The sequence below is a fragment of the Hylobates moloch genome, unplaced genomic scaffold (genome assembly GCF_009828535.3).
Source record: "Hylobates moloch isolate HMO894 unplaced genomic scaffold, HMol_V3 SCAFFOLD_10, whole genome shotgun sequence".
In the NCBI taxonomy this organism is placed as follows: Eukaryota; Metazoa; Chordata; class Mammalia; order Primates; family Hylobatidae; genus Hylobates; species Hylobates moloch.
The window spans coordinates 58,279,043-58,306,579 of NW_026652285.1; the positions used below are offsets into that span (position 1 = coordinate 58,279,043).

At 40.1% G+C, this 27,537-nt stretch overlaps 1 long non-coding RNA gene across 1 annotated transcript in view; it reads left to right on the top strand.

Annotated features, from left to right (window-relative positions):
* The first annotated feature begins 18,535 nt into the window (after positions 1-18,535).
* LOC131384415 (uncharacterized) overlaps positions 18,536-27,537 on the top strand; it is a 63,634-nt gene continuing 54,632 nt past the window's right edge. The window contains exon 1 of the long non-coding RNA XR_009215242.1: positions 18,536-18,608. This is a non-coding gene — a long non-coding RNA (uncharacterized LOC131384415). The remainder of the gene's footprint in view (positions 18,609-27,537) is intronic.

Sequence of the window (27,537 nt, forward strand, 5' to 3'; positions counted from 1 at the left end):
AGAAGCTGACAATCATGGCAGAAAGCAAAGAGGAGCCAGTGCATTACATGGTGAGAGAGGGAGCAAGAGAAATAGGGAGGAGATGCCAGGCTCCTTTAAGCAACTGGATCTCATGTGAATTCACAGAGTGAGAACTCACTCATTACTGTGAGTACCAGCGGCACCAAGCCATTCATGAGGTATCCACCCCCATGACCCAAACACCTCCTGCTAGCCCCATCTCCAACATTAGAGGTCACATTTCAACATAGGATTTGGAGGGGACGAAACATCTAAACCATATCAGTCATAGACATTGAAGACACACAAGATGCTTGTTGTTTGACTGATAGGAATTAAATTGTTCCATTTCTCAGGGAGAAATGTCACAATCACAAGCTTCCCACCTGGGGCCCAGGATGCCATAATACCAGGACATTTCCTCGGAATTGAGCCATTACCTCTTCCTCCTATATTGAACATTTGGGGAGGGGGATAGGAGGGAAGTACATGCAATTTTACACAAAATGTGCATTGCTACCTGTAGCAGGCAGAATAATGGCCCCCAAAAATATCCAGGCTCTAACCCCTGGATTATGTAAATGATACCTTTTTAGAGAAAACTGTATTTGCAGAAGTGATTCAGTTAAAGATCTTGAAATGAGGAAACTAACCTGGATTATCTGGGTGGGTTCTAAATGCAATCAGAACTATCCTTATAAGAAAGAAGCAGGGAAATTTTGATAGAGAGAAGGCCACATGAAGAAAGAGCAACAAGAGATATGAAAACACTGGCCTGGGAAATTAGAGTGATGTGATCACAAGCCAAGACATAGTCAGTAGAAGCTGGAAAGGCAAGGAAGGGATTCTTCCGTAGAGCCTCCAGAGGGAGCCCAGCCTTAACACCTTGATTTGACCCAGTGATATTGATTTTGGACCTTTGGCATCCAGGACTTCAGTAAGAATAAATTCATGTTGTTTTAAGACACCAAGTTTGTGGTAATTTGTCATAGCAGCAATACGAAATCATACACCACCTGGCCTTCTCTCAGATGGCTGTCCTATCTCTGCACCCACTTCTCTGCAATTCTCCAAACTCAGAAATCTATGATAAGGATATCACTGGATCTGAAGTCAGAAGTCCTGGCCTCATATGCCCACTCTTTATGTAACAGCTGTCTTCACTCTGCCAGGTTCCCAAGTTCCCTTAATTGTACTTGGCCTGAGGATAGGTAAATCAGAGCCATAATTTTTGCCTTCAAGGAGCTCACAGCTGAGTGCGTTAGACAGACAGGCAAGCACAGAAGATCACTGGACAATGTGTGCTGAGAGAGGCAAAGGCAGGGCTCCAGGGGAATTCACAGGTGCTTGCAAGCCCTTCACCCAGGCTGGAGGGAGGGAGTGAAGCATGGCAGGGGGGACTTTCCAGAGGAGCTAATGAGATTACTCAAGCCCAGTAATAAGACTTCCACTAATTGCTAACATCGTTAAGGCTATCTGCCAGCTCTGCACTGGACTGCTGGCACTGGGGGAGCAGAGCTCATATGGAGCGCGATGTAAGTGTGCCATCCAGAGTTAGGCGATGTAGCAGCCTTCCCTGGCAGTGCCAAATGCTTCACAAAGGTGAGTTCATTGAATTTTTGCAGTCACAGGCAAGTGACTATTTTTAATCTGATTTTCCCCACAAATAAACTGAGGCACAAAATGAATAAGTAACTTGCCAGAGCTCCTACAGTTAGTGAGGGGTGAGAAGTGCTGAGAAAGTAAAACCCAGTCTTTATCCATAGCTCCTGCTTTTAACCATTCCTGAGGTGGATATTATTTTTCTCAGACACGGACTGTGTAACTCAGTGGTGCCGAAACAAAATATGGTTTATTTCTCTATGATGAAATGTGAAGTAGCTCCAAATCTCAATTTCTACTTATGAAAAGAAGAAGAAGGCAGCAGTTTAACCTTAACACTCAACCACACCTGGATTCAACTTAGTAACTGCTAGTTTCCATGAGTTGCTTTTGGATGAAAGCAAAATTCAGAATGCACCCCCTCCCTCCTATTTTTCCTAGGGGACATCTGAGTTTAGAGATACCTTATTTGGCACAGTAGCTTCATAGGTGACTGAGGCTGTCAGTTCCACAGGCTCTCTGTCCTTCTTAGTCCACCTGCTAAGGTGCTGTGGCCCTCAGGCTGCCTCTCAGTAACTTCCACACCTGTCAGGTGTCTTGGGCTATTTCAAAGTCAAGGGAAGCCTCTCTCTGCACCAGTATTGTTTCTCCAGAGTTCAGTTCCAACTGCATGGTGAGCTAATGCTGTGACCTTAGACATGTTGCTTAACCTAAAATGCCTCAATTTTCTCCCCCGTTAAATAAAGAAGATAACCGGAAACCTTTGTGAGGTCTTTGTAATGTGTTAACTTGGCTAGGTTGAACCACAGTCCCAACGTTTTCTTCCTCTTCTATTTCTGGTTACAGTGGGAACCAAGAGAGACTCTTGTTGGAGGTTTGGAGGGCAAAGCAAAGCAGCTGCCATGCTGCAGCTCACATGTGTCCTGGCTCACCTGCCAGCTCACCTCAATGGCATGAGGCCACAGCTGGGCCTGCAACTGCTCCCCATTCCCCTGGACTCTCTCCTTCAGCTTCTCTGACTCCTGGGCCAGCTGTATGTGTTTAGTTCCATGACAAAGGGCCCTGGCTTCTGGAAGGCAGCCACACCAGCAAGGTTACAGGCAACAGGAACTGATACGGTTTCCAATCTGTCCTATGGATTCTACAAGGCTCCAGGTCATTTTACTGGTTCCAGCTTGTCCTTGCTTTCCCTCAATTTACATGCATCCTCCCTCCCCTACTGCCTGCTCTATGGATTGCAAGCTCCAACATCAATTGCAGAAACAGCAAATGCAAAAGCTGTACAGAGCGTGCTGAACCAGCTCCCACAATTGAATCAGGTCAGATCTCTGTAGCAAGTATGTCCCTCGAGTGGTTCTGCCTCTCTGATTGAGCCCTGACAGATGCTTCTCTCCAGATGCTGCTGTGAGATCCACTGAGGCAATGATGGAAAGCCGTTAGAGGAGATCCTGGCACATAGGAAGCCCTCAGTACATGGTGACCATTGTTATCTAGGAAAACAACAAGGGTTTGGAGATAAGACAACCCTTGATTCAATCCTAGATTTGTAGCCATGTGTGTTTGACCAAGTTATTTCTACCTATAGTGTTGTTACGAGGATCAGGGATGAGGTACGTGCAGGTCTGAAGCATAGTCAGTGCTTATCAAGGATAGCCAGTACAGTTGTCCAAGCTGTGCACTGCACATTCCTGGGGTGCCACTGAGTTGAAGTCCATGTGAGTGACTATCTAGGGAGTTGCTCAGGGAGCAGTCTGGGTGGCTGTGTACAGCAGTCATCCATAAAATGATCCCTAACTGAACATAGGTTGTGTTATTATGATAAGATGTTTAGAAAAACACAACCTAAATTCAATTAGCTACTTTCTATCCCTCATCACCAAATACCATTAATCAAATTCAGGTTTCCAGTAGATTGTTGACAAATCATATTTTCCATCTGTGTTAACATAAGACCCACCCATTGCCATTATCATTCCTGAATTGATAAACACTATCAGCACTTAAATTTTTTTTAGGAGAGGGCATATTTGGAAGGGAGTCATAAAATATTGTATAATTCATCAATGATTTATGTGTGCCTAGCTATGATGATTTTGGAATACACAAATTCTGGGAAAATGGAGGAAGATTTTCCTAGGGAAGGGTGAATGGGAAAAGTCCAGAAATAACTGGTAAAAAGATGTTCAGAGAGTGGATGGCATATATAGAGGTCTGAAGGACTGAAGATAAACAATAGAATGAGGGTTTTCTTGTGAGTTTTTTTTTTCTTTTTTTTTTTTTTTTTTTTTGCCAAGTAGTGGAGTTGCATCCAAGTTAAAAGCTAACTTCTGCAAGAATCTTCATAAGGAAATAGGTCTTCTCAATTCCCCACCACAGGGCATTCCCTTTCGAATGCCTTTCAGTGAGAAAGTACTGCTTTTAAATAGATGTACATAGTGACTTTGTCTGATCTGAGATGTTCAATGGTTGTAAACATTTGGGATCAAAGTGGAGATTTAAATTTAGGCATCAAATACCTGCCTTTGCAGGAGCCTCTTATAGAGATGCATGTAATAACGCTACCGCAATGAAGAGAGGAGCACTGTAATGTAATCAGGAGAGCTGGAGCCTTCCAACTAAAAATCAGAGTGAATTTATATGCTGACAAGCCACCAACACACAGGCCTCAGCCAAGGTATTCACAGTGATAGGAGATTACGGGCTGACTGCTCTTTTCTTAAGCTATAATCATGTAGAATGCTCCTCTGTCTTCTCTGTCTCTTCAGTGTTTCTCTCTTTTCCTTTCTCCTTTCTTTCCTCTTCCTGTGACTCAATCTGTGTCTCCTTTTCCTTCCCTTTTCTCTTCTCTTCCCTTATTTTTTCTTTCTTTCTTTAGTGTTTGAGCTTTGGAAGCAGACCACCTGGGTTTGAGTCCCAGCTCTGCCACTTAACAGCTGTGTGGCCTTTGGTCAGTTTCTTAGCTTCTTTGTTTCCTTGCTAGAATGGCCACCATCATGTCTATCTCACTGGTAGTGTAAGGATGATGTGAGAAGATTCTTATAAAGTTTTTTATCAGAATACTGCACTATCATGTAAGGGCTCTATCATGTAATCAATTCTAATTATTTTCTCTGTCTTTTTCTTTTTCCTTTCCTCTTTTTCTCTCCTTCTTCCATTCTCCCCTCTTCTTGCTCACCACCAAAAATTAACTGAGGAGAGATGAAGAGTTGAATTCTGGAAGGAATCTCAAGTCTTCATCTGTTTCACATGCGACCTTACATCTTCTGGCCAGGGATCTTTCCCATACATCACATACAATCCCTTTCCTTGCAACCAAACTCCTTTTCATTTCATCCTGCCCCTTGCAGGAAAGGTGAAATTCAGGAAACACAGTTCCTGCTATTTGTTCAAAGAAAAACTTGACATTGTTGTATAGTCCACATCAGGAAATGATTTTATACCTCTGTTCAAAATCGTGTATTTTAAATCCCAGATGAAAATACTATATCATAGATAAGGAAATCTATGGTGCTATAGAGTGAACATTTGTGTCCTCTTAAAATTCATAAGTTGAGTTGTGATGGTATTTGGATGTGCATCCTCTGGGAGATGATAAGGTCAAGAGAGTGTTCTCATGAATGGGATTAGTGCCCCTATAAGAAAAGACACGAGGGACATGATCCTGCCACATGAGGATACAATGAGAAGATGCTATCCATAAATTAGGAAGACGGCCCTCACCATATATCTAGTATGCCAGCACTCTGATCTAAGACTTCCACCCTACAGAACTGAGAAAGAAACTTCTGTTGTTTAAGCCACTGAGCCTATGGTATTCTCTTATACCAGCCGGAACTGACTAAGACAAGAGGTAACCACAGTTACAGGGTTTGAAGACTTCCCATTGCATAAATTCACTTTTTCCTTAAGAAAGAAATCCTTGAGGGAAATGGCCAACAAAGGAATCCCAGGTTCTTTAACACATGCTCACCCCAGGAGGCTTCAGAGAGCAGGGTGCTTCTTGCTAAGCAGTTTGGGTACCATAGGCGGGCTTGTGATACCCTTGCCAAGTTCTTCTTAGAGGCCTTGTACACTAAAATCCTAAGAATGAGGTCTTTATCTTTATTCTTTAGACACTTTGGTTGGTGTTGTGGGAGGTCACTTAATACCAACCTTCACCCAGGTTCTGAAAAGTCAGCAGTAGGCATTTAAAAACTGAAACCCGAACATGTCCAGCAATCTCCATGCTTATATTATTTTCCTATCAGCTCTTAGTTATCAGTGAAAATGAGGAGGATCAATAAAAACAAGAAAAGATACCTGCAGCAAACTCAAAGCTTTTTTTTTTTTTTTTTTTTAGAAATACAATCAGTAGGTATCATTTTGTGCCCTCTGAGCAGAACCAGCGTGGAAGGCCCTGATGGAGGAAGAAAACCATTAAGAGACTAAGCATAATTAACCATTAGAATTCATTAGTGAAAACTATCAGAGTGCTTTGCTAATTCTGCAGATTTAAAATTGGGCTTCATTTCTAGAAATAGACATGCAGAGGAAGTTGCTACTGGTAAAGTTGTTACGGACATTTGAAAACCTCTTTTCATCTGCAAAATGATCTTCAGGTTCTCATATGTTCTCTGAGAACCTTGCTTTCTCCACAACTGTGAGAGGCCCCTGGTCTCCAGGACCAATCAGAAAGAACTTGGAAAGTGAGAGATTTCTAATATTTGTGGGTTTATTTGTTCATTTGCTTATTTATTCGTTCACTTAACAAATGTTGATTGAGTACCTACTATGTGATAGGGACCACTGTGGGGGCTGGGAATAGACACAGAAACAATGGGCAGAACACTCTGCTCCCAGGAACTCACATTCTAGAGCAGGGGTCAGCAAACGTTTTCTGCAAACAGCCAGATGATAAATGCTTTAGGCTCTGTAGGCCACGTGGCCTCTGTTGCAATTTACTTGATTCTGTTGTGAGAGCACAGAAGCAACCAGAGACAAAATGCAAGTGAGCGGGAGTGGCTGTGTTCCAATATAACTTTATTTACAAAAATAGGTGGTGAGCCAGAAATTCATGATCAAGTTTACCTCCTGTAGTAGTCTAATTTCATGCTGTTAATAAAGACATACCCAAGACTGGGTAATTTACAAAAACAAAGTGGTTTAATGGACTCACAGTTCCACATAGCTGGGGAGGCCTCACAATCATGGCAGAAGGAGAAAGGCACATCTTACATGGTGGCAGGCAAGACAGAATGAGAATCAAGTGGAAGGGAAAACCCCTTATCAAACCATCAGATCTCATGAGACTTATTCACCACCTCAAGAACAGTATGGGGGAAACTGCTCCCACGATTCAATTATCTCCCATTGAGTCTCCCCCACAACACGTGGGAATTATGGGAGCTACAATTCAAGATAAAATTTGGGTGGGGACACAGCCAAACCATATCACCTTCCATTTAAGTCTTCCCCATTTTCTTGTTTTAGTAGCCTGCTGCATACCATACTCATTTTATCAGCCTCCTTCACCCTGTTTTCAAGGCAGCAGTTCTGCCCATTGGCCAGGCCCACTCCCTGCCATCAGATTTCAGTGACACTCCACCATTAGCAGTTTAGATAACTAAACACCTATTAGCTGAGAACCCCAGATGAATTCACTCATGTGTGATTAGCTTCTGGATTCTCTGTCATCAGCCTCTGCTCCCCTTTTGGGACATTGTGTGAGTGAGTCTTTGTAGACTCCCCCATGGTAGAGGAAGGATTAGACTATGCCCTTCCATCTGTTGCCTTTTGCCTGCTAGTCTGGACTTTCTCCTAGGACTTCAAAATGTTAAGGGACCACTAAGGCCTGCTCTACCCAGTAAGCAATTCTAATTTCTGAATCTAGTCTAGAATCCATCTGTCTAATCTATTGCACTGCAATGAAACAGTAAAAATTCAGCCATTACATAAAGATTATCAATCATTTTAATACATTTGGCTTTAATATTGCTTGTTAAGGTGTTTTGTAATATGTAAAGGGGAACAAAGGAGAGAAGTGTGTGCATGTGGATGTCCTTGTGTGGTTGTAGTTGGAATGTGATGAGAGAAAGCAATTGTGGACTTGTTTAAATGGAATGCACAGTTGACCCTTGAACAACGTGGGGGATAGAGGGACACCAACTCCCCCACCCAGTCAAAAATCCACATATAACTTTTGACTTCACAAAAACTTAACTATTAATAGCCTACTGTTGACAAAAACCTTACCAATAACACAAACAGTTGGTTAATACATATTTTTTATGTTATATGTATTATATACTATATTCTTTATAATAAAATAAGCTAGAGAAAAGGTTATTTAAAAGTCATAAAAAGAGAAAATATATGTACTACTCATCAAGTGTAAGTGGAACATTATAAAGGTCTTCATCCTCATTATCTTCATGTTAATAGGCCGAGGAAGAGGAGGAATAAGAGAAGTTGATCTTACTGTCTCAAAGGTGGCAGAGGTGAAGAAAATCCACATATAAATGGACCCACACAGTTTAAACCCATGTTGTTCAAGGATGAACTGTAAATGCAACAAGGTAGAGAACATTCTGTGACCTTGACAGCTGGAACCAGACTTCTACCCAGGTACAAAATTGTCTTTGTTGGAAAAATGCTTTGTAGAGTTACAAGTGACTCACTCTCTCCCCTTCCTGCTGGGCAAAGTTTCAGTTGGGGGGTGCTACTTGTCTTAACAGAGGAAGAAAAATTGCAGTCTTAGACCAATCCAGTGGAGAGGGGGTAAGGAGCAGAGACATACGGTTTAGAACAAAAAGAAAAATGGCACCAATGTGGTGGCAGAAAGGCTAACCAAAAAACTATTCAGTAAATGCCACTAACCCCATAAATATTTGGAGTAAGAAGTATCTGTTGATTCTTGGTTAGTGACAATGAAGAAGGTTCTGTGTTTCCACACGAGGCATCCCACAGACAATGATGAACAAGCTGGAGTTGAAGAGGCCAAAGAGGCAGGAGAACTTAAGACTTCTAGGAATTCTCAGAAATATTTGGATGAGCTTTGGACTGTCTCATCTCCTCAGATCTCAAGGACTGACATGCGGTTCAGAATTGACATGCCTGAATTATGTAAGAAAACCCCAAAACAAAATTGCACCTACCTTAAAAGCAAGATATTCTAATTAAATCAGTACTAGAATTAATGTGAAATAAGCAAAATTCGTCAGTGGAATTTCCAACATCCTCTCCCCAAACATTTGACTCTCTGATGCCATATTCCCTCTAGACACCAACCAGTGTTCTGTGTGGTCACAATTGTCCCATCTTTTCATCATAGTAAAACTTACTTCAGGAATAGCCTATGAATTTGTCCATATAAAAGTCTGAGAGCCGACAATGTTAAGACCACTTCAAAGGAATATGGACCAGAACCTCAGAATTAAAACCTAAAATGCATGCAGTGGGATTTCATGGACAATCGGCATGCAGGGAACATTCTGGGCAGAGGCACATCCAAGTGTTCTTAAAATTACATCAAGGCAGAAAACTTTAAGTTGGAGTGCTACCTCACACCATATAGCAAAATATATTTTAAATGATTCAAAAAATGATATCCTTAACTATGAAAAAAATTATCAGCCTTTTACATTGCAAAAAATAAAAATAGCAAAGCCAAAAGAAATATGGCACAGTGGGAAACAAGTTATTTGCAACCCACATTAACAGTCAAAGGGCCTAATTTAACAACGTCTCCATTCATGTAACAAATACTGATTGTTTGCCCACTATGTATCAGCAAATTTCCAGGCATTGATTTGCAGATACAGTGAGTAAACAAAATAGATAAAGTCCCTCTTCTCGTGCAGCCTATATTCTGGAAGGTGTGTACACAAGATGTGAGAGATGTTAAAAAGAGAAACCCAAACACATCAATGAACAAAAGCATAAACTGGCAGATCTCTTAAAAACAAATATAAAAAATGACAACTGGTGGCTCAAGCCTGTAATCCTAGCACTTTGGGAGGCCGAGGTGGGCAGATCACGAGGTCAGGAGATCGAGACCATCCTGGCTAACACGGTGAAACCCTGTCTCTACTAAAAATAGAAAAAATTAGCCGGGCGCAGTGGTGGGCGCCTGTGGTCCCAGCTACGCGGGAGGCTGAGGCAGGAGAATGGCATGAACCCTGGGGGGCGGAGTCTGCAGTGAGCCGAGATCGCGCCACTGAACTCCAGCCTGGGCGACAGAGCGAGACTCCGTCTCAAAAAAACAAAAAATGACAACTCATAGTTATTGAGCACTTTCTGTTCTAAGGGATTTATGTTGCATCAAATCACATAATCTTTACAACTCTATATGATGAATACTGTTATCTTCATCTTCATTTTAAAGACATGGAGAAATAAGTATTAATAACTTGCACTAAATAACAGAACTAGTAAGTAATATATCTAGGGTTTGAACCTAGGTAGCCTGCCTCCAGAACTCACACTTCTTAATCATTAGGCTAAACTAGCCATTTATTTATTTATGTAACTTTAAAAAGTTTTTTATCTTTTCAGAGACAGGGTCTCACTCTGTTGCCTGCAAGGCTGGAGTACAGTGGTACAATCACAGCTCTCTATAGCCTCGAACTCCTGGGCTTCAAGCATCCTCCTGCCTCTGCCTCCTGTGTAGCTAGGACTAAAGATGCATGACACCATGCCTGGCTAATTTTTAAATTTTTATTTTGTAAGATGGGGCTCTCACTATTTTTCCCAGGCTGGTCTTGAGCTCCTGGCCTCAAGCAGTTCTCAAGCCTTGGCCTCCCAAAGTGCTGGGATTACAAGCTAATTTAGGATTGCAGCCTAAATTAGATAGTAATAACTGAAAATATACACTTGATTTCATTTATAATTTTAACTGCAAGTAAAAACAACAATGGTATGATATTTTCACCTAGCAAACTGGTAATAACAATAAGGGTTAGTACCAAGAAATACATGGGGGAAAGGATCTCTTACTGACTGTTGGTGAGAGTGTGAATTGGTGCAACTTTCTTGGAGGGCTGCTTGTCAGTGTGTATCCAATCTAAAATCTATGCACCACTTAGCCATTCTACATCTAGGGATCTATTTTCTTTTTTATTTTTTTATTTTTTATTTTTATTTTTATTTTTTGAGAGAGAGTCTCGCTCTGTCGCCCAGGCTGGAGTGCAGTGGCGCAATCTCGGCTCACTGCAAGCTCCGCCTCCCGGGTTCATACCATTCTCCTGCCTCAGCCTCTCCGAGTAGCTGGGACTACAGGCGCCCGCCACCACGCCTGGCTAATTTTTTTTTGTATTTTTAGTAGAGACGGGGTTTCACCATGGTCTTGATCTCCTGACCTCGTGATCCGCCCGCCTCGGCCTCCCAAAGTGCTGGGATTACAAGCGTGAGCCACCGTGCCCGGCTAGGGATTTATTTTCTAGTTACATTCACTAATTTGCGCAAAGCTATATGTATAAGGATTTGAAATTTGGTACTTTTGTAATAGACAAACCCTGAAGATGATTTAACTTTTATTAATAAGAAAATAGTTAATTCAAACGTGCTTCATTCAGTCAAAGGAATACTATGCTGCTATGAAAAAGAAGCCAGATTTGTACTTTCTGACATGAAAAGATCTTTTCATTATCTTACTAAGTTTTAAAAAATCAAGAAAGCAAGAGCCAGGACAGTGGTATAACTTGCTCCTATTTGTATAAAGTAAAAGAAGACCCACAGGGACACACTCACAAAGAATACACCAGAAACTTCTAATATTAGTTCTTTTGAATTGGGAGCCTAGGGTGGAAGGATGACTCTTTTCATTGTTTAACTTCTCCTTTTTTAAAAAAAAATGCACGTCTTGGTCTTTCAGTTGAAAAATATTGTTTAATTGAAAAAATACCCCGTAAGCACGTATTTACAAGCCAATCTTGAACACTAGAATAACCCTGAAATTCCCATGAGAGCAATACTGGACAGTAGATTCCCAGGGCATGAGGCTGCCCCTCCCCTGCAGCTTTAGAGATCAGGGTCTATCTTTGCCCAGCCTTGAGGGAATCAGTACCCGAAACCATCAAGGCTATTCCATAAATGGGAATTTCCCCAGTGCAAAAACCAATATAATACTCCTCAGGGTCATCCAGACAGGCTGGTCCCCTACGCCACGTTCTGCAAACTTTCTCTGTGAAAGGACAGAAAGTAAATAGTTTAGGCTTGGGCGGGGGGTGGGGGGGCACAAAGATGTGGTTCTTGCCACATGTCTTTTTGGTTGTTATTTCAAATTCCATTTAAATATATAAAACCCATTCTTAGTTCTCTGGTCAAATAAAAACAGGCTGCAGGCCAGCTTTGGCCTTCAAACGGTTCTGTAGTTTTGCTGACCTCTGTTCTACATGAATCACAGTGGGCAGCAGACAGAGATTCCATGGCAAGGTAGAGGGTTTGCCATTTCTCTCCCCAGACAGTGCCACCACATGGCTGGTGTCGGCAGATGGATATTTTTCCTGTGCCCTAATAGGCTGGTGCCCAAGGGCATATGCCTCTCTCTGCTCCACCCACCTGCTACCTCCCTGGTACAGGAAATGAAATCTGTTTTTTTTTTAACTTTTAAGTTCAGGGGTACATGTGCAAGTTTGTTACATAGGTAAGTTTGTGTCATGAGGGTTTGTTGTACCTATTATTTCATCACCCAGGTATTAAGCCTAGTACCCATTAGTTATTTTTCCTGATCCTCTCCCTCCTCCCACCCTCCACCCTCCAATAGGCCCCCGTGTGTGTTGTTCCCCTCTATGTGTCCATGTGTTCTCACCAGGGAAATGGCATCTTAACTCAGTGTCTGACTTCTCACTCTTCTCTTAAAAGTGCTGTGAACCTAAAACTGCTCTAAAAAAATGGTTTCTGTGATTTTTGTTTTTTGTTTTTGAGATGGAGTTGTACTCTTGTTGCCCAGGCTGGAGTGCAGTGGCACGATCTCGGCTCACTGTAACCTCTACCTCCCAGGTTCAAGCGATTCTCCTGCCTCAGCTTCCCAAGTAGCTGGGATTACAGGTGTGTGCCACCAAGCCCAGCTAATTTTTTGTATTTTTAGTAGAGACAGGGTTTCACCATGTTGGCCAGGCTGGTCTCAAACTCCTGACCTCAGGTGATCCACCTGCCTCGGCCTCCCAAAGTGCTGGGATTACAGGCATGAGCCACCGTGCCCAGCTTTTTTTTTTTTAAAGGGGCCTCCCCAATTCCTCTCTGTGTTACCTCTTCCCTCCCTGGAGCCACCCAACCTCCCACTCATGCTGTATTTGTCTTCTGGGGTAATCAGTAGTTGACCTTAGGGGTAAATGCAGGAGCTCTCTTCCTGACTTTATCTCCTCCCCAGAACTAAGTGCCTGCTTGTAAGATCAACAAAAACCTCTCAGTACTGGCCAGGTCTGAGCAGCCCTGCCCTAAGTGCCTCTAGCCTATAGACAGCTTGTGTGTGTGTGAGTTCTAAAATTTCTGTCACTGGAGCAGCATTGACTAATTTTCCTGTGTGCTTTGAATAGTGCCTAGGAGAGCAATGTGAGCACATGGACATTTTATGAAAGAACCATCTGATAATGATAAACAGGCATCTGGAAAGAACATCATTTTACAAAAAAAAAAAAAAAATTCTGGCAGCAGCATGAGATTAGGGAGAAAGGATTTTAGTGTTAGCCTTTGGCACAAAAAAGATGGGAGACTCCCAAGTCTGATAGATGCGCATGCTGTCTTTATGGGGAGCGATGACAGAAATTTGTGGTGGATTAATTTTTTTCACCTGGGCTGCATGTGGGTTGTTTCAGAGAAAAGCAGCCTCCCAGGTACTCTGAGTTCAGGGTAGGTCCAGGGAGGAAAATAAGATGTGGTCAGTGGCAGCAGCTGTTTGTACAGGCTGACTTCCTGCCTGGAACTGCAGCATGGTGCTAACCCCAGCTGTGGAAAGAGCCATGAGATTGAGAACCTGTGTGGTTTCACTGTGTGTAGCCATGAAACCCCAAAGACTTTGGTTCTAGCTTAGGTTCATTACAGATTTGGACAACTTACATGTCAATTTCCTCATGTGTAAAATCAGGAGATTGGGCAATGGTGATATCTGATGGCCCTTTCAGCTCAAATATTCTATATGTCTATAACACTAGATTGAAAATTTTAAATTCTGAGCCAGAACTCCAAGCCCAGGTGTTTTCTCATGTGAGGGTTTTTCTCTTCATAGAAGATATAAGAAGTTATATCTTCTTACAACTGTCAATTTACCATCTTCAGCCCCCTTTCTCCATCAATGAATCTGGAAAGAAAAGGAATGTGTCAAAGTCACTGCATACAATTTTTTTTTCATTATTTAACAGAAATTTGAATGCCAGTTGTGTGCCAAGCACAATGCTAGATCCAGGGGACTCGGCAATTGAAACGTTAGCCATGGTCTTAAACCTCATGGAGCTCACAGTCTTGAGTCAAATCAAGCATGGTATGCAAGGGAAGCAGAAGATGCCATACAGAAGACAGACAGGAAGGGCACCTCTCCCAGTCTCAAAATATCAAGGAAAGCATTTGGGAGCAGAGTGTTGCAGACAAGGGGGACCAGCATCTGCAAAGACTCAAAGGCAATAGAGAAAATGACACACTCCAGAAACGAAAGACATCCTGGAAGAACAGGGCTAAGAATGTGAAGGGAATATAGTCACAGATGAGACAGGAGAGGCAAGCCAGGTCACCCGGGGACGAGTGATAGCCTAAGGGCCATTGAAGGATTTTAAGGACGGGAGCGACAGGACCACATTTGAATTTTTGAAAGTGCATTCTGGCTACAGTGCGGAGAAACAGCTGTGAGGGATGAAGAATGGAAGCAAGGAGCTTGGTAAGGAGGTTGCCTCCATTATCCAGATGAGAGAGAGATGATGATGGTCTCACCAGGATGGTGGCAGGAGGGATTGAGAGAACAGCGGGGAGATGTGTGCTTGACATTTAGAGTCCCTGTGAGGTGGTCACCGATTGCCTGTGGGCAGTGACAGGAAGATTGAGGGCTAAGCCCAGGTTTCTGGCTCGAGGAGGGTAGTAGAGCTGTTTGTAGAAGTAGAGGAGCAGGCATGGAGCTAGGGGAAAGAGATGGTCAACTTGTTTACAGACACGTTGAGTTTGACAGCCTTGGGGGACAACATCCTGGTGAGGGGTTGATATGGTTTGGATGTGTCCCCACCCAAATCTCATCTTGAATTGTAGCTCCCATAATTCCCACATGTCATGAGAGGGACCTGGTGGGAGATAATTGAGTCATGAGGGCTGTTTCCCCCATACTGTTCTCATGGTAGTGAATAAGTCTCACGAGACCTGCTGGTTCTATAAGGGGCAACCCCTTTCACTTGGTTCTCATTCTCTCTTGCCTGCTGCTGTGTAAGATGTGGCTTTTTCCTTCTGCCATGATTGTGAAGCCTCCCCAGCTACGTGGAACTGTGAGTTCATTAAACCTCTTTTTCTTTATAAATTACCCAGTCTCAGGTATGTCTCTATCAGCAGTGTGAGAATGGACTAATACACATGTCCATTAGCATTGGAAGCTCAGGAGAAAGCTCTGGCCCAAAGACACAAATCTGAGATTCATAGAAATTGAAGTCAATGCAGGGATTGGTGATCCCTGGTACAGCATGCAGAGTGATGAAAGGTCCAGGTCTGCATCATGAAGAGAACTGGCATTTAAGGAGGGGCAGAGGAGGAGGATCTTCCAAAGGACACCAGAATGAGAATGAGTGGCAAACCAGGAATGGGCGAGATTCGAGGAACCAGGAATGGGTGAGATTCAAGGAATCAGAAGAGGGTTCCCTGTGAGAGCAGAGCCAGCACCAAATGCTGCATGAACAACGGCAGAAACGACTGGACAATGAAAGCCTTTGACAACCTCGGTGAAAATTTCAAAGGGCAAGACGAGGATGAAATTCAGGCTGTGGTGGGTGGAAGGTAGACGTAAGGAGTGGAATTCAGTGCGTTGACTGCTCTGTGAAGAAGCTGGGCTGTGAAGGGAAGAGAAAGATGGAAACAGGTGTGCAAGAGCATTTTTTTAAAGATAGGAGTGACTTAAGGATGTTTACATGCATCTAAAGGGAAGGAGTCAATAGACAGCAAGAGATTGTGATTGCAGAGAAAATGGGAGGCAGGGGGTCAAAGGGAATTCTCAAGAAAAATAAAGGGTAGTTGCAGTATTAGCTCATTCATACCTCTTTCCTTATAGGAAAGGACAGGTAGGAGTACGAAGAGAAGAGAGCAGGGGAGTGCCAATCACTTGGGGGATTTCTTGTTTAATATCTACTAATTTCCCCATAAATTCCTGGTTCCCTGCCCTTGCTCATGGTGCAACTTTCACTTTGAATGCTTCTTCACTCACTCTGAAAGTCCTACCCAGCTGCAAGGTCTAGGTGATCTGCATCCCACCCCAGCTTCTCCTCTGCGCTGCACAGTTACAGACTGAACCCATTTTATGGACCTCCAGAGATTGCCTAAGCTTTAATGCCTGGTCTCTCACACCAGACTGGATCTTCCTTGAGGGTAAGAACCAGACCATGGAATTTTAAACCTTTCCCATGTCCTGGGATACAGCAAATACTCCATATACAATTTTTGGTTCACTGGCTCAACATTGAAAAAGTGTCAGTCTTGACTTTTAGCAAGAGCTCCCTCACTCTGGCCTCTTAGAATAAGAAATGGGGAAGGCAAAGAAAATTTCAAACCAGGCAGCTCAAGGTAGGTATGGAGTAAGGTGTGAGTAGCAAGGTGGATATGGAGTCTCCATATTAAGGACTTTGGAGACCTAGAAGATGGAGTTAAAAGTGATGACTTGGACACTTATCAGCATTTTTTTTGTGTGTGCTGGGCAAGTCAGTTAACACCTCTGAGTCCGAGTTTCCTCTTCTCTAAATTGAGGTTAAAGTTACTTACTAACTAGGTATGGAAAATACTAAGTATCCTGTTGTTTAAGACATTTTGATTCTGGATTTGTGTCTTGCAACCAAACATCCTCACTTGGATGGAATTACCTGGTAGAAAATCCACACTTAATATACTAATAGTAGGATGGAATGCACCCTTTATGGTGGTTGAGAGATTACAGTTTTGGCATGTCGTACGATCATGAGGTAGTGTGTGCTGTGTGCCATGTGATATATGATAGCATGTGGTATGGCATGTTGTAGTGTGCACTCTGTGACATGTGATGATAGTATGTGATATGACCAGGCAATACATGGAGCATGTAAAGTGTGATATAGTGTGTGATTTGATTGTGTGGTAGGGTTGTATTAAAGTTATACCTGGGATTTTATTCATAGAGGGATGACTGAATGGCAACATGAACAGGTCAATGCCATTGAAAGAAAAATTCAATGTTACTCACAGTTCCCATTGAAACAAGAAGCACAGTCCACTACACAGGGCCACAGAGGAGCACCAGGTTTGGCCAGAAGGCAGAAAGGCATGAGTGGAAGGCAGAGGCCAGAGCCTTTATTGAGACTTCCCTGGGAAACAGTTCAGGATTGGCCAGTTTGAATAATTCCAGAGGACTTTGGGGCACGGTTGTCGTCTCTAGTTGCTGGATACCTAGTCCTGAGATGATTTAGGGCATGGGAAATATGGGCTTGGCATGTGAGCTTTAGATAGAGAGGCAGTTGGGGGAATAGATAATGGGTTGGTTAGTTTGCCTATGAAAGGTGCACTCCAGGCTGAGCCCTTTGCTATCTCTAAGAATTGGCCTTCCTTCGGAAGGGCAGTCTCTCCCTGGGTCTGTAGGGCCCTCAAGTACCAGAGCATCAAGAATACAGAAGATAAAAAAATATAGTTAAATAATTGGCCCTGTTGTGAATGGATGCCTAATAGACAAATAACAGAATCTAAGAAAACAGAAGAACCATTTACTGTGTGACATGTGATATATGATGATGGTATATGATATGACTGTGTGGCAGTGTGTACTGCGTGCCCCGTAGCACATGACGACATGTAATATGACTGTGTGGTAGCGTGTACTGCATGCTGTGTAACACATGATAGCATGTGATCTGATTGTGGCTGTGTTCTGGGAAGATGATCCCAGCAGCACAAAGTGGCATGGAATGGAGAGCAGAAAGGCTGGTGAGCAATGGACAGTGCTATAATGATGTCCATGAAGAGATGAGCTAGAGGAGGGGAAAATAATACATGTCCCTGGTTAAAGCTGCTGCTTACGGCTGGGTGCAGTGGCTCACGCTTGTACTCCCAGCACTTTGGGAGGCCGAGGCGGGTGGATCATCTGAGGTCAGGAGTTCGAGACCAGCCTGACCAACATGGTGAAACCCCATCTCTACTAAAAAAATACACAATTAGCCAGGCATGGTGGCGCATGCTTGTAATCCCAGCTACTCAGGAGGCTGAGGCAGAAGAATCGCTTGAACCCGGGAGGCAGAGGTTGCAGTGAGCTGAGATAGTGCCATTGCACTCCAGCGTGGGCGACAGAGCGAAACCCCGTCTCTAAATAAATAAAGCTGCTGCTTACTTCTTAGTCCATGAAAAGGAAAGGAATGCCTATATTTCTATCACGTGGAGGCACAGGATATAAAGTGACAGATTCATGCTAGTCATCCTTCTAGGCATTCTGCAGATGAGAAAATAATAAGGGGTGTTAGGTAACATGGGGTACCTTAAAACGGCGCCGTACCTTAAGATGGGGCCAGTTCCGGGTTCTTCTCCCCTCCTTGACCGGGCACTGTCTGAACCCGCCAAAGGAGGGCCAATCAGAAAGAAGCATCTCCCGCCTTCCCTTGGGCCCGCCCCTAGCCCAATCCACGTAGGCCCAAGGGATATAAAACCCAGCACACCAGCAGCCCTCGCTCTCTTCTCTTCCTTCTCCTTGCGTGGTGCCGCTCGATACCTCCAATAAAGAGCTCTTGCCCGCGACCGGTGTAGTTTGGTCTCCGCCCGGCCCCTTTCAAGGGGCAAGTTATTAAAACCGGACTTCAAAAGGTAGACAGCAGAATCCATCATTCAAACTACTATAGCAGGTATGCATTTCTTCAGTTGACAAACACAGGTGTGGAAAATAAATGTAATTTTCTTTGTTTTTCTTCAATTGAATTCAGCTTCTATCTTAAATTTCTTTTTCACTTAAAAGCTTACTCTAAATTATTCCATGTAAAATGGTGCAGCCTCTGTCAAAGACAATATGGCGGTTTCTCAAAAATTAAAGATAGAATTATGGTATGATCCAAGAATTCCACTTCTGGGTGGAGCCATGAGCCACCTAGAGTAGTTCAAATTCATAGAGACAGAAAGCAGAATGGTGGTTTCCAGGGGCTGGGGGAAGATTAAAATGGAGATTTATTGTTTAGTGGGTCCAAGACTCATCTTCAGGTCAGCCAGCTTTGATGGACACTCAGGTTATTTTTAATATCGAGCTACTACAAATAGTACTTCTTTCTTTCCTTTTTTTTTTTGTTTTTTGTTTTGTTTTGTTTTGTTTTTTTGGATGGAGTATCACTCTGTCTGCCAGGCTGGAATGCAGTGGCATGATCTCAGCTCACTGCAACCTCAATCTCCCGGATTCAAGAGATTCTCCTGCCTCAGCCTCCCGAGAAGCTGGGATTACAAGTGCCTGCTGCCACACCTGGCTAATTTTTAGTAGAGATGGGGTTTCACCATATTGGCCAGGCTGGTCTCGAACCCCTGGCCTCAAGTGATTCGCCCGCCTCAACCTTCTAAAGTACTGGGATTACAGGCGTGAGCCACCGCACCTGGCCTGCAAATAGTACTCCTATGAACATCCTCATACATGCTCGTGGTGAAGATGTGTTTACATTTCTGTTAGACATATATACCTAAAAGTGGAACTCTTCTCTCACAGGATCTGCATATTTTAATTTAGCAGATACTTGTAGTTTTCCAATGTCTTTGCCAACTTAGGAGCCCCACCAGCAATGCAAGGAGAAATACAATTGATCCAACCAACATGATTTTTTTCTTGTCTTTTTCATTTTAATCATTCTGGTGGGTATGTTGAAGTATTGTGTCATGGTTTTACTTTCGTATTTCCCTGATGCCTGATGAAGTTGAGCACCTTTTCATATGTTTATTCACCATTTGGACATCTTCTTCTGTAAGGGGCTGTTCAAGTCTTTTGCTCTTTTCTTCTATTGTTTTTTCTTGCCTTTTTATTGATTACTAGGATTAATATATACATATATGTATATGAAGATATATAAAATACATACAATCTATTTATCTATTATGCACATGAATTCCTTGTTTTGCAAATTTATAACTCCACTCTGTGTCTTGTCTTTTCACTCCCATAATAGTATCTTTTCATAGAACAAACGTTTGTATTATTAATGTGGTCCAGTATATCAAAATTTTTTGATTTATGACTAGTACTTTTTGTGTTACACTTAAGATATCATGAAGACATCCTTCTAAATCATGAAGACATTTTTCTAAAAGCTTTATCGTTATACCATTCATATTTTCATCTGCAATCCATCTGGAATTGATTTTTGTGTAAGGGGTGAAATAAAAGTCAAGATTTATTTTTTCTCCATGTGGATATTCAGTTGACACAATACCATTTATTAAAAAGACCATTCTTTCCTCGATTTATTGCAATGTCACTGTCATTAACCAGGACATCATATATGTGTAGGTCTGTTTATGGATTCTCTCTTCTATTACACTGGCCAGTATGTCTATCGTTGTGTCAGTATCACACTATATTAATCACCATAGATAACAATTCTTGGTGTCTGTTAGTATGGGTCCTCCAGCTTTTTTGCTCTTCAGGAATGCCTTAATAATTCTTGCCCATTTACATTTCCATATCCATTTTAGAATCAGCTTTTCAATTTACACAGGTAGACACACATGCCCACACCCCTGCGGGGATTTTGATTAAGACTGAACTGAATCTGTTGATAAGATTTAGAGAAATTGGCATGTTTATAATATTGAGTCTTCCAGTCCACAAATATGGCATATTGTTCAATTTATTTAGATCTTTAATTTCCTTCAATAATGTTTTATGGTTTATAGTGTAGAGATTTTCACAAATGTTGTTACATCTACTTCTAAGCACATTGATGCTTCCTTAATTTTCTATTTATAATTTTCCTTTTTATCTTGCTAAATACAAACATTAATTTGAATAGTATATAGATTCTACCATTTTAATTGTCTATTTGTTTCTTGTATGGAAACAAACGATTTTTATATTGACCTTGTATCCAGTCACTTGGCTAAGTTAAATCATTAATTCTAATTGTTTGCACATTCTTTTGAATTTTCTATGTACATACTTATAATATCTTTAAATAATAAGAGTATTTTTTTCTTTTCCAATCTTTAGCATGCCGCTTAATTTTCTGGCCTGATTATACTTGATAGAATCTCCAGTATAAGTTGAATAAGAGAAGATGTAAACCGAGCATCTTTGTTTTATTCCATCTCAGGGGCAAGGATTTTTCCTATTTTACTATTAAGTACAATGTTTACTGTAAGATTCTGTGGAAGTCTTTTTCAACTTAAAGAAGAACTGTTCTATTTCTAGTTCGTTAAAAGGATTTTTTGAAAATCATGGGTATTGAATTTTCTTCATTGTTTTCTTTCTTCCAATAAGAATTGTGAAATAATTCTCTATTTTCTGTTAATGTGGTGAATTATACTGGTTAATGTATTAAATGTTAAACCACCCTTATGCAGTAATTTCATTGATGTATAATTTTCCATTTAAGATTTTCATGTCTATGTTCATGAGTGACATTGGTCTGCAATATTCCTTCTTCTAGGATCCTTGTCAGGGTTTCATATCAAAATTGAACTGTCCTCTGAAAACAAGTTTGGATGTGCTGCATCTTTTCTTTGGTCGGGAAGAGCTTATATGAGATTGATATTATTTCTTCCTTGAATATTTGGAAAATTTCACTGATGAAGCCATATGGGCCTGGAGTTTTCCTTCTGGCAAGGATATTATTTAATTTATTTAAACATTTTTTAAAAATTATTTAGATTTTCTGTTTCTCCATGGGTCAGGTTTGACAACTCTTGTTTGTTGAGGAATTTGTCCGTTGCATCTAAATTTTTAAATTTAATGAAGTGAAATTGTCTGGGCTATCCTCTTATAATCTTTCTAATAGTTGTAGGATATACACAGATGTTCTTATTTTATTCCTGTTACTAGTACTTTTTTTTCTTCATCAGCGTCATTAGAAGTTTATCATCTTCATTAATTTTTTTCAAAGAATTAGTGTTGGCTCTGTATATTTTCTTTATTTTATATCTATTTCACGAATTTGTGTTTTTATTATGTTCTTCCATCTACTTCCTTTGAATTTCTTTTGCTATTCTTTTCCTGGCTGCCTGAAATGGAAACTTACATTGTATATTTTAAACCCTTACATACTTACTATTTTCTTAGCAATTTTGGTAAGTATTTCATGTAACTAGAAAACAAACTGTATTTCATTGTTTTAGTTCCAGTATTCTGTGTTTATTGGTCACGTTGTTAAGATCTTCTATAACATTATTGATTTTTTTGGTCTGTTTTACTAACTACTGAGAGAAGTTTTATAAGTCTCCCACCATGATTGTAGATTTGTCTCTCTTTTTAATTGAGTCAGTTTTTCCTTTATATATCTTGAAGTCATGCTATGTTCAGTAATTAGAACATTCTACAGATTTAGAACTGTTATATTTTCCTGGTAGATTGACATGTTTATCATAATGAAATAACTTGCTTTATCTCTAGAAATCTTTCTTGCCTTAATTCTGATTTGTCTGATACTAGCATGGGCTACCTACCTCAGCTTTCTTTTGGTTTGTGTTTGATGTGTTTTAAAATATCATTTTACTAATATTTAAGATGTGTGTTTTATAAGTGGCGTAGATGTAGTTTTATATTTTTCTTCAGTCTGACGCTCTGGGATTTTTTTTTTTTTTTTTTGAGGCAGAGTCTCCCTTTGTTGCCCAGGACGGAGTGCAGTAGCAGCACAATCTCGGATCACTGCAACCTCTGCCTTCCATGTAAAAGTGATTCTCGTGCCTCAGCCCCCTGAGTAGCTGGTATTACAGGTGCCTGCCACCACACTCAGCTAATTTTTGTATTTTTAGTAGAGGGGGATTTCACCATGTTGGCCAGGCTGGTCTTGAACTGCCGAGCTCAGGTGATCCGCCCACCTCAGCTTCCCAAAGTGCTGGGATTACAGGCATGAGTCAAAGCCCCCAGCCTGGGATTTTTAATTAGAGTATTTAGTCCACTTTCTTTCTCTCTTTTTTTAAGATAAAATTAGTTTATTGAAATGAAAACAAAACAACAAAAAAGATGAACTCTTATGTATCCTCCAAATTTACATATACTAATCTAAACAAATCATTCTCTTTTAAATACTAACCTGAAGAGTATTTTATTTTCACTAAATTACTAATATATTTGCATTTACAACCACCATCTTAATCTTGGTTTTCTGTTCCTTTGTTTTCATGTCTTGATGTCTTTTGGATTAATAAAACATTGTTTTTATTATTCCATTTTTTTCCTCCATTGTTCTAATAGTTATACATTTTCTTTTCTACTTTTCTTTAAGTAGCTATTCTGTAGATGAGCATGTGTAGACTAGCTTATTGGTACTTATTACTAAGTTGATAATGCAAATTATTACCTTTACTACCTCTCTGATAATGCTTTAAGCACATTTGCTTTGTCATTTTTTTAATGTATGGTTATAATGCATCTCATTCTAAATATATTTTAAACAGAGGAAAACATTACCATTATTGTGTTATTTAGTTAATATTCATTTACACTTGCCTTTTCTATTGTTGTTTTTTTCTCTGAATTTCTATGTTTCTCTCTGAACTCATTTTGCTTTTTTCTTAAAATATTTCTTTAATATATTAATTTAGTAGAAGATGTCATTCTACTTTCTTCTGGCTTCCATTGTTTCTATTGAAAAAGTAGTTGTTAATCTAATTGTTGCTTCTTTGAAGATAATATTTTACTCCCACTTGAGCTGCTTTTTGGGACTTGAATTTCATATAAATATATTTTTTATTTTATTTATTTATTTATTTATTTTGAGACAGTCTCGCTCTGTTGCCCAGGCTGTAGTGCAGCAGCGCAATCTTGGCTCACTGCAAGCTCTGCCTCCCAGGTTCACACCATTCTCCTGCCTCAGCCTCCCGAGTAGCTGGGACTACAGGCACCCGCCACCACGCCCGGCTAATTTTTTGTATTTTTAGTAGAGATGGGGTTTCACCGTGTTAGCCAGGATGGGCTTGATCTCCTGACCTCATGATCCACCCACCTTGGTCCCCCAAAGTGCTGGGATTACAGGCGTGAGCCACCATGCCCAGTCAAATTTCATATATTTTATACTACGCCTACTGTTTTCCAAGTAGCTCTCACAGGTTTTTTTTTCTATAGTTCTTACCTTTTCTCTCTGAACTTTAATTTGAATTTTTTTTCACTGACTTCATTTACCAGTCTTGTCTGGTGGTATCTGTTTTGCTTTTAAACACATCATTGAGTTCTTAATATCAGATGTGTATTTCTCAGTTCTAAATTTCTTATTTGAGCTTTTTAAAAACATACTAAATCTGTGATGAAACTCAATAGTTTTCCTCTAATTTCCTGAACAGACTAGTCAACTATTTTAAATTCTTTTTATGCTAATTTCAATATCAAGATGATTGAGATATCTATTTCTAAGTCATTTATGTTTATACCTAGGTATTTTATTTATTTATTTTTCTGTTACTTTGCAAATTGATTTTTTTTTTAATTTTGATCTCTATTCAGTGACTCTTTTGGAAAAGTAAGACATTTTTGTATGACTAATTCAAATATCACAGAAAATTACAAAGTAAAAGTTCATCCTAAATCTGACTCTCTCTAAATTTCTATTATTAAGAGGAATTAAACATCATTCATTGCCCAAATTAGGATAAATGGGCAGATACAAAAATAATCAACATGGGATCAAACTGCACATGTTGCATTTTATTTTATTTTATTTTTATTTTTATTTTTTCAGACAGAGTCTCACTCTGTCACCCAGGCTGGAGTACAGTGGTGCAGTCTCAGCTCACTGCAACCTCCACCTCCCAGGTTCAAGCGATTCTCATGCCTCAGCCTCCCAAGTAGCTGGGATTACCGGTGTGTACCACCACACCTGCCTAATTTGTGTGTGTGTGTGTGTGTGAGTGTGTATGTGTGTTTAGTACAGATGGGGTTTCACCACGTTGGCTAGGCTGATCTCGATCTCCTGGCGTCAAGTGATCCACCTGCCTTGGCCTCCCAAAGTGTAGGGATTACAGATGTTAGCCACCACACCCAGCCCACATGTTGCATTTTAAATAGAAATTGTCTTAATTTACTTAAATTTAACAATAAAAATAAATTAAAGTTGTTGATCCATACATAATGTTTATCACCTTATTATGTATTATTTCTTTGAAGAAGCTTCTAAAATTAATTGAAAAATGCTAAAATTAGTGCTCTTAAACTCTCTTCTTCATCCTCACTAAAGACTTCTCATTTCCAAATTACATTATTTTTACTTCATGACTATTTTACAATTTATGTTCTATTCTATAATCATAATCCCAGAGTGGTTTTTTCCATCAAATTTTTTAAGTTAAACTTTCTACTTTGATATAATTAGAGATTTACATACATTTGTTAAAAAGAATACAGAGAGATTCCCTGTACTCTTTAACAACTTTCCCGCAATGGCAATGTCTTATTAAGCTATGGAACAATATCACAACCTGGATATTGACATTTACACAGAACAGTTCCACCACCATGATAATTCTTCATGTTGCTCTTTTATAGCCACATCCTCCTTCCTCCTACCCATGACCCTAACCAACCAGTAATCTGTTCTCCACTTTTGTAATTTTGTTATTTCAAGAGTTCTATATAAGTGGAATCATACAGTATGTGACATTTTGGGATTGACTATATTAATTCAGCATAATTCTCTGGAGATTAGTTCAGGTTACTGTATATGCATTAATCATTTATGCCTTTTTGTCATAGAATAGTGTTCCATGACATGGATAAACCACTGTATGTTTAATCAATTACCTATTGAAAGACATCTGGGTTATTTTCTGTTTTTGGCTATTACAAATAAAATTTCTATTAATATTTACACACAGGTTTTTGCATTAATATAGATTTCTTTTTCTCTCAAAAGTTTCCAAAGTCTAACTAGTTATATAAGAAAGTGCTGTGTACTAATCCACAGTGGTTGAATCTGTATATTTGTATTAGTGGTTAAATCATTTCACATTCTCATCAGCAATATATGAGCAATCTAGTGTCTACATATTTGTCATTTGATTTTGTAATTTTTAAAATATTACCTTTCTAACATGTGCATAGTGACATTTCATTGGTATTTTAACTTGCATTTCCCTAATGGTTAATGATGTTGATCAATTTTATCATCTTCGGTTAAATGTCTATTTATGACCTTTACTCATATTCTAATTGAATATTTTGGTATTTTTTACAACTGAATTTTGAGAGCTCTTTATAGATTCTAGACACTAGTTCTTTTTTGGTTACATGATTTGCAAATATATTACCCTTCTGTGTAGCTTGTCTTTTCATCCTTTTAACAGGGTTTTTCATAGAATAAAAGTTTTTAATTTTAATGAGATCTAATTTATCAATTTTTCCTTCTATAAATTATGCTTTTGGTGTCAAGTCTAAGAAGTTTTTGCCTAGCTCAGAACCCAGATTTTACATTTAAGTTTGTGATCAATTCTGAATTAACTTTTGCATAAAGTGTGAGGTTTAGGTTGAGGTTCATTTTCTTTTAGTCCAGGATATGAAATTGCTCCAGCAACATTTGTTGAAAAGTCTATCTTTTCCTCCATTGATTTGTTTTTGCACCTTTGTCAAAAAATCAGTTGGGCATATTTTTGCAGGTCTATTTCTGGGTTCACTATGCAGTTCCATTAATTTACATGTCTGTCTCCCTGCTAATGCAACACTAATACAACACTCTTTATTAGTGCAGCAAGAGTTACTTCTCCCATATTATTCTTCTTTTTCAAGATTGTCTTCAGTCTTTTAGGATCTTTACCTATCTATATACATTTTAGAATAAGCTTGCCTATGCCTCCAAAAAGACCCTTATAGGAATTGCATTAAACCTGTAGGTCAGTTTGGGGAGAAATAACATCTTTAGCATTTTGAGTCTTCCAATTCATGAACATGGTGTGTCACTATAATTATTTAGGTCTTTTTTTTTTTTTTTTTTTTTTTTTTTTTTTTTTTTTTTTTTTTTTTTCTTTTTTATTATACTTTAGGGTTTTAGGGTACATGTGCACAATGTGACAATGTGCAGGTTTGTTACATATGTATCCATGTGCCATGTTGATTTCCTGCACCCATTAACTCGTCCTTTAGCATTAGGTGTATCTCCTAATGCTGTCCCTCCCCCCTCCCCCCACCCCACAACAGTCCCCGGAGTGTGATGTTCCCCTTCCTGTGTCCATGAGTTCTCATTGTTCAATTCCCACCTATGAGTGAGAACATGCGGTGTTTGGTTTTTTGTCCTTGCGATAGTTTACTGAGAATGATGTTTTCCAGTTTCATCCATGTCCCTACAAAGGACACGAACTCATCATTTTTTATGGCTGCATAGTATTCCATGGTGTATATGTGCCACATTTTCTTAATCCAGTCTATCGTTGTTGGACATTTGGGTTGGTTCCAACTCTTTGCTATTGTGAATAGTGCCGCAATAAACATACGTGTGCATGTGTCTTTATAGCAGCATGATTTATAGTCCTTTGGGTATATACCCAGTAATGGGATGGCTGGGTCAAATGGTATTTCTAGTTCGAGATCCCTGAGGAATCGCCACACTGACTTCCACAATGGTTGAACTAGTTTACAGTCCCACCAACAGTGTAAAAGTGTTCCTA